The 12,143-nt window shown below is 43.5% G+C and overlaps 1 protein-coding gene across 1 annotated transcript in view; it reads right to left on the bottom strand.

The window, feature by feature from the left end:
- Nucleotides 1-12,143, bottom strand: part of LOC145345623 (dynein axonemal heavy chain 8-like) — a 1,557,438-nt gene that overhangs the window by 965,707 nt on the left and 579,588 nt on the right. The window lies entirely within an intron of this gene.

Below are 12,143 nucleotides of genomic sequence, written 5' to 3'. Positions count from 1 at the left end.
CTTCGTTGCAATGTTAATGCAAGCCTGCTCGTGACACTAATAAATAAACTTAAATTTAAATTGCCAGGCAATGACCATCTCCAACAAGAGAGAATCTAATCATTGCCCCTTGATGTTCAATGACATTACTATTGCTGAATCTCACACAATCAACATCCTGGGCCGTTACCATTCACCAGAAACTGAACTGGACTAGCTATATAAATACAGTGACTACCAGAACAGGTCAATGACTGGGAACTCTGTGGAGAGTGACTCGTCCCCTAACCTCCAAAGCCTGTGCACCATCTACAAGGCACAGCCAGGAGTGTAATGGAGTATTCTTCACTTGCCTGAATAAGTGCAGCCCCAACAACACTCAAGAAGCTTAACACCATCCAGGACAAAGCAGACCGCTTCACTGCTATTCTTTCTACAAACATTCACTCCCTCAACACCTACAAACAGAGGCAGTCGCGTGTACCATCTGCAATTGCACTGCAGGAACTTACCAAAGTTCCTTAGGCTGCAACTGCCAAATCCATTACCACTACCATCTCGATGAACAAAAGCAGCAGCCATTCCTGGGAACACCACCAGCTGCAGATTCCCCTCCAAGTCACTTGCCATCCTGACTTGAAAATATATCACTGTTCCTTCCCTGTCACTGGTTCAAAATCCTGGAATTCCCTCTGCAACAGCACTGTAGTTGTACGTACACCTCATGGACTTCAGCAGCTCACTACAACCTTCAGAAAGATAACTGGGGATGTGCAATATATGTTTGCTAAGCCGGCAATGCCCACATCCCGTGAATGAATTAAAAAAAACACGTTCAAATACAGCTTAGTCACCAGTGATGCTCTATCAAAAGTCTTTGTAATGTACGTTTGATTTGATTTATTGTCACATGTATTGGGATACAGTGAAAAATGTTGTTTCTTGCATGGCCAGCTCCTCTCTCTATGACTGGATCCTGAACTTCCTAACCCACAGACTGTGTATCAAAGGCATGCAAGACAGCTCAATCATGTCCACATGACTTGTCTTTGCGGAATATTACGCATCAGGTGGCAAGACAAAGGACCAGACACTGAAGTTCTCTCTAGAGCAAGTCTACCATCAGTCCACACACTGCTGATGAGAGCGCAGACCCGGTGGGCAGGTTACGTCATCCGTATGTTAGACGAGCACATACCCAAGCAGCTCCATTTTGGGGAACTCTCTGCTGGAAGACACTCGCATGAAGGGCCAAAGAAACATTTCAAAGACACACTTAAGGCCTCCCTGCAGTCACTTGACATAGACATGACCACCTGGGAAACACTGACACAAAACTGCCCTACCTGGCCCTGCCTCATCCACAAGGGAAGTCACGAAGCAAGGTGTATTGCTGAAACACAACTTAAGCGCGAGCTGCGCAAGTCCAGAGCCACCAGCGCAACAACTACAGTGTCTACACAAGTCTGTCCAATATGTGCCAGAACATTCTGTGCCCCAATTGGCCTGATCAGTCATTTTCAGATTCACCGCAACCAGCCTCAAAATATGGTGTTAAGGTTCTCATCGATGACAATGGACTAACGAATGATTGTTTTTCATGAAGGCCATGTGTTTGGAAATGTAGCTGAAAAAGCTTTGGCAATCTGCTATGGTACACACCTCGCGAATAATACACACTGCAGTCAAGACAAATCAGTGATGAAAGGAGTAGATGTGCAAACTAGTGCTGTGATGTTCAGTTGCAAGCAAACTACCAAGTTTTCTTTCTGTACCATAAATGTCTTCATATTTCTACAATCTGCACTCCCGCGGAGAAGTTCTGAACTCCACACCATAGGAGCAGCAGTGAGGCAACATAAGTGGCACAACTGATCTCTGTCAGGATATCAGTACATTTTCTCCTTTTAATCTCTCATCCAATACAAAATATGGTGCCAAAAAAATAGGAGGAGACTGATCTGCCAGCAGGTAGGATTTTGCAGTCTGCAGCCAGACACCAGAGGCTGGAGTTCCCAAATGATTTTTCATCAAGTCTTTCTCAAGAGTCATCACATGAACAACAACAGCTTTCAACCAGTTTTGTTGAAGCTATTACGTGAGTACCATGTGATAATAGTTTGATGGAAAACTTTCTTATAGGATAGGCACTGAAGTAGGGGCAGGGTGAATGCATTTTGTACCTGAAGAAGGGAAAGGGTGAATGGATTTTGTACCTAGAATATGTCACAAACATAACCCTTCATCACGACTGATCTTCTGTAGCCTATACTGCTCCTGGCAGTAATATAAGTTATTTATTCATGTTTTACATGCTTTAACTCTCATTTTTATAAAGACAGAGAGTTTAATGTGGCTGTTATTTTTGGACTTTGCAAATCTTACCTATTTGTGTTAGCTGGACATCATTACACAGATGGTAGTTTTCGATACTGGCTTTTGATAGCTGCAGATGGCAGATCGAGATATCGGTTTTTAACAGGAAGAGTCCTGCAGGGACAGCCACGATCGCACAATTAACTTCAAAGGCAGGGATGCTGGTATTGCTGCAGAGGGTTTTGAATTGTGACTGGATTGAAGCCTGTGTCATGACTGCAGCTTCCAGCTGGACTGTGAATCATGATTAAATCTGGGGCTGCATCACGACCAAGGAAGGAAGACCTGGAGTTCTGGCTAGAATGGGAAATTTGTGTTTTGATCGACACGAAGACTCATGATGTATAAATGCCCACTTACGTTTGTGTTCAATGAGAAGTCTGGTAGTCCCTATTGGACGAATGGGAACTCTCCATTCACCTGACGAAGTGGCAAACCCCAAAAGCTTGTGAGTTTACTATCAAATAAATCGGTTGGACTTAAACCTGGTGTTGTCAGACTTCTTACTGTGCAGTCCTTGTTGGAACCAGTTTTCCCAAAGCTCTGGAATAAACGCCAGAATTTTGAAATAAAAACCACTGTATTTTGACTCACTAAAGTCTCAGAGATATTATTTTACCTACAACATTTTGGTGCCAAAACCCAGGATCTGTTTGCAGGGGCTCAAGGTTGAATGGCCACAATCTGGGTAGTGGAATAGATCACCGAACTTAATAGGGTGAGTCAAAGTACAGTGGGGAATCATCCGTGATGAGAGTCTGTGAGAGTGTGAAAGAGGCCTGAACTAAACATATAGAGACAAGGAGGCATTTGTCTTTAAAACACCAGCCTTAGACCAGTTGTTAAGAGGGGAAATTCCCCACGCGATGGTCAGGAATTTTAAGTGGGTGTAAAAGACTGGAGAAAGATGCCTAGAGTGTGATGTCCTGACCTGAGTGGGAAAGAGACTGTCTGAAGTGATCACCGGAATTAAAGGAAAAGCCAGTTTAAGTTTAATAGTGTAAGCTTAATAGTGTAAGTTTACTAGTGTAAGTGAAGGTACGGAGGGCACTGATCACCCCTGACAGAATTATCGGATCTGACAAGAGCAGCCTTGGAGTGGGAGAGCGAGATGGGAGAATAGAAGACTCCAGGTGATGAGTATAAAATTACCTGATATGGTGGGATCACAAGGACAGTGGGGATCCCCAGGATCCCTGATAGAGGGATACATGACTGAGAGGCTCAGATTCATTAAACAAAGGAGAAAAGGGGGGTGGGACTCGTCTCATCCATTAGACCAACAACAAAAATGGTTGGAAAAGGAAAAGAAAGACAGAACTAAGAAAATTGGAGTTCTCTTGGTTCATCAATTGGCTGGATTAATTGAACAAGTCTCAGTCTTGGGTAAGAAATGGGCTGACGACAAAGCAAAACTCAAAATGTTGGAATCAAGCAATAGAGAACTAGAAAAGAGAAACCAAACTTTAGAAGACCCCAGTTGGGGATCCTTGCTTCCCTATTGGTCAGCCATAAAATCCATGGCACGCATAGGAGATTTTGACCCCAACAAGGAAGAGGCTTATGATCTTGCTCCTATAATTTGGTGTGGGACATGACAGAATCTCATTGCCCGATATAAACCCTTTGGCTTCCCTGGGAAGGCTTGAGCCCCGGAGAAACAATAGCAAATTTTGGGCAGAACTGGACACCATTTGGGTGGGACACCAATTACACTTGCAGGATATACACCAGTTGGTACGGGCCACTTGCCCACAGGACAAGTGGAGACTAATGGGTGATGGAGCAGGCCAGAATAATGCCGCTGACCAAGCTCGGTTGGATTACCAAGGCGGAAGGTGGACGTGTGCAATAGAGACAACTGCCGAGATTGATGCAATCAGTTCAAGGCGGAGGTCCAACAAGTCTTGGGCAATGCACTAATGAACTGTTCCAGAATTACTAATACTAAACAACAAAGGGGTGAAGAAGCTTCCAGATTTTGGGCTCGGCTCTTTAGAATGAATCAAGAATGTTCAGGAATGCCCGAACCTGCCCGAACAGACAGAGCCTTTTTACAAGTGTTTACATAAGAAATAGGAGCAGGAGTGGACCATCTAGCCCTTCGAGCCTGCCCCGCCATTCAATAAGATCATGGCTGATCTGAAGTGGATTAGTTCCACTTTCCTGCTTTCTCCCCATAACCCTTAATTCCCCTGTCCATCAAAAACCTATCTACCCGTGACTTAAATATATTCAGCGAGGTAGCCTCCACCACTTCAACGGGCAGAGAATTCCAGAGATTCATCACCCTTTGAGTGAAGAAGTTCCTCCTCAACTCTGATCTAAACTGCACACACACACACACCCGCCCCCCCCCCCAACGGCTTATCTTGAGGCTGTGTCCTCTAGTCCTGCTATCCTTTCTAAGCGGGAAGAATCTCTCTACCTCTATCCTATCTATCCCCTTCATTATCTTATACGTCTCTATAAGATCCCCCCTCAGCCTTCTAAACTCTAAATTTCTCCCCCCTCAGCCTTCTAAACTAAAAGATGGGCTGTCTCCAGTTCACCAAAAAATCCTTAAAAGAATTGAAGAATTTGTCTCATTCAGATTTTCTCATTGTTAACTTTCAAATTAAAGTGATTGGTTACAATTAAATATTACAGTTTCTGACATTTAATTGATAGAATAAATTGAGTGCACAAAATTACCAACTTATTGGTAACGGTGCAGAGGGGCCTCGGGGTCCTTGTGCATGAGTCGTAAAAACCCAGCCTGCAGGTGCAGCAGGTGGTCAGGAAGGCTAATGGGATGCTGGCCTTCATAGCGAGGGGGATTGAATATAAAAGTAGGGAGGTCTTGCTGCAACTGTACAGGGCACTGGTGAGGCCTCAGCTGGAGTACTGTGTGCAGTTCTGGTCGCCGCACTTACGCAAGGATATTTTGGCCTTGGAGGGAGTGCAGAGGAGGTTTACTAGGCTGATACCGGAGTTGAGAGGGTTGAACTATGAGGAGAGGCTGAATAAACTAGGCTTGTACTCGTTGGAGTTTAGAAGAATGAGGGGAGATCTCATTGAGACATATAAGATGATGAATGGCATGGATAGGATAGAGGTGGAGAGGCTTTTCCCGCTCAGAAAGGACAGTAGGACTAGAGGGCACAGCCTCAAGATAATCGGGGGGGGGGGGGGGGGGGGCAGTTTAGAACAGAGTTGAGGAGGAACTTCTTCACTCAAAGGGTGGTGAATCTCTGGAATTCTCTGCCCGTTGAAGCGGTGGAGGCTGCCTTGCTAAATATATTTAAGACGCGGGTAGATAGGTTTTTGATAGGCAAGGGGATTAAGGGTTATGGGGAGAGGGTGGGAAAGTGGAACTGAGCCACAACAGATCAGCCATGATCTTATTGAATGGCAGGGCAGGCTCGAAGGGCTAGATGGCCTATTCTTGCTCCTATTTCTTATGTTCTTATGTTCTTATAAATGGGATGTTGCCTGAACTTATAAGAGGTAAGTAAGTTTAATTTTGACAAATAAAGAGTCATGGAAATAAAGTATGTATGGGTTTTATGTTCAAAATGGGATATATTGAAACATATTCTCAGTTTATGATATAACCATTTGAATGTGAGACAATGTCTGTTTGTTTTGTGACTTTGCGAAACTGAGTGCGTATTATCTGTGGTAATCCTCGTGTTCACATGTAAAGTTTGTTCGGTTCAAGGTATGCAAATACTTATATGTTGGGAGTTAATTTTTTCTGAAAAGCTAAGGGCTCTGGAGAGTGTCAATGGCTTTACAACAGATGATGTGATTTTTCCTCAGACTTAGTTATTTGAGGTTACAAGAGTTAAAATGCTTAAAGGGGAACAAATAAACCATTTGTGCAAATTATGTTATTCATAAATAAATTGGCAAAATAGCCAGAATGATTGATGGAGGAGTTTCCTCTACAATTTGTTAAACTGATGGAAACTTTTGAATTACTTTTAGCTTGTACTTTGGTTACATTGTGTTAATTGGGTCATAGACAAACATAGTATGTGTATGCCAGAAGGGGATAGATTTTGAGCTGTGACTGTGGAAGTTTAAATCTAAAATGGTAACTGTGACAAAAGGTGTTTATTATGCAAATCTGGATCATTTTTAAATGACAAATACTTTGGAGAGTTAAACTTACCTCTTCAACACTTTTTGGGTGCATGACCCTCCAAGATCCAAATTTAAATGTTATTTCCTTTGCATTTGTATCAATGATTTATTATTGTCCTGTGCATAATTCTGAACCTAGAATGGTGTTTACCTGATTATTTGTATTTGTAGCATATTATTGTCTGTAACTTCAACAACAGCTTTCAACCAGTTTTGTTGAAGCTATTACGTGAGTATCGTGATAATAGTTCGATAGAAAACTTTCTTATAGGATAGGCACTGTGGATTGACATTTAGGCGAATAACATATTTGATTAGTATGTTTGGCATTAAGTTCTCTGTCATCTGGCCTTCAGTCTTATCATCATCATCATCAGCTGTAATCCCTCATGTGAAGATTCTTCCTTGTGGATGGCTGTGGGCTTTCAAGTAGCTTATAAGCTCAATATTAGCATTGCAAATTCTCCTGGGTAACAGGAATGTTCAATGGATGTTTTATGAATGAAAAACAGTTTCCATGTTTCGTAGGGCTTAGTGCTGAGGTCCTTGCTGTTTGTTGTGTCTATTAATGATATAGACCCAAATGTGGAAGGCATGATGAGGAAATTTGAAGATGAACAGAAGTTGGCAATGTAGTCGATAGTGAAGAGGATTTCTGTCGCCTCCAGAATGACGTTAACGTCTTGTTTGAATGGGCAGAGAAATGGCAAATGGAATTCAGTCTGGAAAATTATGACATAATGCGTATGGGAAGAGCAAACAAAGTAAGGGAATACTCAGTAAATGGGAAGATTTTGAGAAGGATTGAGGAACCAATTGTATGTCCACAGCTCCTTTAAAGTAGCAGGACAAGGTAACCAAGAACACATATGAAATGTTTTCCTTCATTGGATGAGGCACTGAATACAAAAGATGGGATGTACTGATAGATGTGTACAAAACACTTGTTAGGCCACAGCTGAAATTTTGTGCACCGTTCTAGTCACCACATTACAGGAAGGATGATGGTTACATTTTCTCATGTGGAGATAGTCATTGCCTGACACTTGTGTGGCATAAATGTTCATTGCCACTTATCAGGCCAAGTCAAAATGTTGTTTAGATCTTACTGTATCGAGACAAATACACTTCAAATCACCAGTCACCCTCATTGTTCCATCAGAGCACAGCAGAGAGGGAGAAATTTGTGAGAGGACTGCTGAGGGTAACCTAGATTGATTTTTTAACTTACTTTTTAGCAGAGTTTTTTTTAAGTTAAAACTGGAAGGAGGTCGCAGGGAGGCCTGGGAAGGTTCTTTTTCCCCCCAGTAAATTGGACCTGTCAGGCAGGGAGGAAGTGGTCGAGCGAGGGAACCATGGTTTACTAAGGAAGTTGAATCTCTTGTGAAGAGCAAAAGGAGACTTATGTAAAGATGAGACGTGAAGGCTCAGTTAGGGCACTGGAGAGTTACAAGTTAGCCAGGAAGGAACTAAAGGGAGAGTTAAGAAGAGCCAGAAGAGGACAGGAGAAGTCTTTGGCAGGTAGGATCAAGGAAAACCCTAAAGATTTCTAAAGGTATGTCAGGAATAAAAGAATGATTAGGGCAAGATTAGGCCAGTCAAGGGCAATAGTGGCAAGTTGTGCGTGGAACCTGAAGAGATAGGAGAGGCACTAAATGATTAATCAGTATTCACACAAGAAAAAGTTAATGTAGTTGAGGCGAATACTGAGATACAGGCTTTTAGACTAAAAGGGATTGAGGTACATAAGGAGGAGGTGTTAGCAATTCTAGAAAGAAAATAGATAAGTCCCCTGGGCCGGATGGGATTTATCCTAAGATTCTCTGGGAGGCTAGAGAGGAGATTGCAGAGCCTTTGGCTTTGATCTTTATGTCGTCATTGTCTACAGATATCGTGCTAGAAGACTGGAGGATAGCAAATGTTGTCCCCTTGTTCAACAAGGCGAGTAGAGACCATCCTGGAAATTACTTACTTCTGACGTGGGCAAAGTTTTGGAAAGGATTATAAGAGATAGGATTTATAATCATCTAGAGAGAAATAAATTGATTAAGGATGCTCAACATGGTTTTGTGAAGGGTAGGTCATGCCTCACAAACCTTATTGAGTTCTTTGAGAAGGTGACCAAAGAGGTAGATAAGAGTAAAGCAGTTGATGTGGTGTATATGGATTTCAGTAAAGCATTTGATAAGGTTCCCCATGGTAAGCTACTGCAGAAAATACGGATGCATGGGATTGAGGGTGATTTTGCAGTTTGGATCAGGAATTGGCTAGCTGATAGAAGACAGAGGGTGGTGGTTGATGGGAAATATTCAACCTGGAGTTCAGTTACAAGTGGTGTACCTCAGGAATCTGTTTTGGGGCCACTGCTGTTTGTCATTTTTATAAATGACTTAGATGAGGGTGTAGAAGGATGACACTAAAGGCAGAGGAGTTGTAGACAGTGCGGATGGATGTTACAATTTGCAGAGGGACATAGATAAGCTGCAGAGCTGGGCTGAGAGGTGGCAAATGGAGTTTAATGCGGAAAAGTGTGAGGTGATTCACTTTGGAAGGAGTAACAGGAGTACAGAATATAGGACTAATGGAAGGACTCTTGGTAGTGTCAACGAGCAGAAAGATCTCAGTGTACGTGTGCATAGATCCCTGAAAGGTGGCACCCAGGTTGATAAGGTTGTTAAGAAGGTGTACGGTGTGTTAGCTTGTATTGGTAGAGGGATTGAGTTTCGGAGCCGTGAGCTCATGTTGCAGCTGTATAAAACTCTGGTGCGGCCGCACTTGGAGTATTGCGTACAGTTCTGGTAGCCGCATTATAAGAAAGATGTGGAAGCATTGGAAAGGGTGCAGAGGAGATTTACCAGGATGTTGCCTGGTATGGTGGGAAGGTCTTATGAGGAAAGGCTGAGGGACTTGAGGGTGATTTTGTTAGAGAGAAGAAGGTTAAGAGGTGACTTAATTGAGGTATCCAAGATGATCAGAGGATTAGATAGGGTGAACAGTGAGAGCTTTTTTCCTCGGATGGTGATGGCTAACATGAGGGGACATAGCTTTAAATTGAGGGGTGATAAATATAGGACAGATGTCAGAAGTAGGTTCTTTACTCAGAGAGTAGTAAGGGCGTGGAATGCCTTGCCTGCAGCAGTATTGGACTCACCAACTTTAAGGGCACTCAAATGGTCATTGGATAGACATATGGATAATATTGGAATAGTTTAGGTTAGAAGGTCATTAGATTGGTTCCACTGCTCAGCGCAACATCAAGGGCCGAAGGGCCCGTACTGCACTGTAATGTTCTATGTTCTATGTTTTATGTTCTAGTCCTGCTATGTTCAACAACAACTCCCTGCTTGTTCTTCCTCTTAATCTTACTGTCTTTAGTCTGTAGCTCGCTGTCAGTTATTTCTCCTGCTGACCTACTGCTCTGGCTCCCACCGCCCTGCCATACTAGTTTAAATCCTCTTGAGTAACTCTAGCAAATCTATCTGCCAGGATACTGGTGCCGCTGCAGTTTACGTGTAACCTGTTCTTTTTGTGCAGGTCCCACCTGTCCTGGAAGAGATCACAATGATCAAGATAACTGAATCCCTCCCTCCTACACCAACTATTTTTTAAAACAATCGTCATTTCAACAGCAGAAAATAAAACATATATACTCACCACTTACTGGCCGGGATTCTCACACAAAAAAGCTAAGTGCCAAATGGGTGGGAAAATGGGAGTATTTCTCACCCATTTTTTGGGTGTACTTACCAGAGTGAATCTCCAACACTCTGAGCATTGCAGAGTGCTTCAGCATGATTCACTGTGGTAAGCGGTGGCTGGGGCCTAAATCCGTCAGAGAGGCTGGCAGCATAGCGTTGAGTGGGCCACTGTGCATGTGTCAATCTATCAGTGTGAAGATTGGTGCATGTGCAGTGACCGCCTAACACCACCACCACATCCCACCCCCCCCCCCCCCCCCCCCCCCCACCCAACCCCGTTGCTGGCCTCCCGAGCGATGGCCTCTGATCGCTGGCCTGACCCACAACTCCCCTAATCACCCCATGCTCCAATCACTGGCCTACCAGATCTCCCCGAACCAGCCCAAATCTCTGCCCACACCGACCCCCCCACCAGCCCTGATGTTCCCCCAAACCCCAGCCAGCCCCGATCTCCAGCTCCAGACAGCTCCAAACCCCAGCCAGCCCCAATCCTGATGACCAGGTCCAACCCACCGCCCCACCCCGAAGGCTATGACTGATCAATCTCCCCCTCCCTCTCCCAAAGCTCCAAGTACAGAATTCCAGCGAGTCCCCTCTCCACTATCCCCAATACTCCATCTCCCAACTATGCCATGCCCCTCTGGCCCTGCTCATTGGCACTGCCTGGTGTCCAGCAGGTAATGTCAATGTGTCCACTGGGCAGTGCCAGTTTGTCCCGTGGATAATGCCAGGGTGCCAAGCTAGCATAATGAGGCTGCCACTGCCCAAGGGGTACCCATCCTTCGCTTCAACTTCCCAGAGGTGCCTCAATGACCTCTGTCCCACCAGCAGGGTCAGGATGCCTGTTCCCCATTAGTGGAGGATCAGTCATAATTCCTACTGGAGGGAATCACTCCTGGCTGGTGAGGGAGACACGAGTGGGGCTCGAGAATACAATCACTGGCCCACTAATCATATTAAAATTTTATTTCCGGAAATCAGCGCAGAGTTGATTGTGACTTAAAAAAAGCACTTGGGAGACATGCGACAAGTTTTATGATGGTCATGAACATTGCTAAAGGCCTCCTGCAGGTGTCTTCCGGCCTGCTCTGTTGCACGAGTAGTGCAGTAAGCCGGGAGAACCCTGGTCACTGTCTCTGAATCCCATAATTCTAAACCAAACAAGGTTATATGCCTGTCACCCTGCCCACCATGGAATCAGAAAGGGTGACGGGTAGACAATGAAATTATCCATTGACCTCCAGCACGCATTTCTAGTCTTGTTTGAGCGAGGTCGTAAAATCCTGCCCATAGATTTTAATCCTGGACAAGCCCCAATATATTAGGAACCAGATCAGAAAGTCCAAGGTATATTATGAAGTTAGCCTACATCCCAGCTTCATTTGATTGTGATATTACGGCGAACATAAGGTCTTTTGCTTAGTTATGATTCAATTGACCTATTAAGAAGCTTTTATGAAAACAAATTTTACTTAAGAACATAGAATAATTATTAGCATAACAAAAATAATTAGCATAACTTTTACAAATTAAAGCACTTAAACATGACAAAGTATAATTTTTAACAGTTATCAATCACTATAGTTCCAATTAAAGCAATATCCCCATAGACTTGCACATTTCTTTAGAACTAATCAGCACCAAAACAGATATGCTCATGTGGATGCTCAATTTCCAGTCTTTCAACACCTCTGGATAAATATAGAAAGATACCTGTCTTCTCACTCCATGCAGCAAGGATATATCTTCAAACAGCATAACTTTCAAGAAAGATCCCAGTCTCCAAACTTCAGAGATACAGAACCATTTCTGCTCTTTACAAATCCCAAAAAAACAACTGACTTGATTTATCTGTGTAAGCTTAGTTCTGCCCAGTTGCATGACTTTGCCTGTTAAAACCTAATCAGGCCATATATAAAAACATTAAAATAACAACCCTGCATTAGTCCAGACGAAGAC

Source organism: Carcharhinus amblyrhynchos, chromosome 7 (genome assembly GCF_965287045.1).
Source record: "Carcharhinus amblyrhynchos chromosome 7, sCarAmb.v2.hapA, whole genome shotgun sequence".
Taxonomy (NCBI): domain Eukaryota; kingdom Metazoa; phylum Chordata; class Chondrichthyes; order Carcharhiniformes; family Carcharhinidae; genus Carcharhinus; species Carcharhinus amblyrhynchos.
This window is presented reverse-complemented; position numbering and strand designations above follow the sequence as displayed.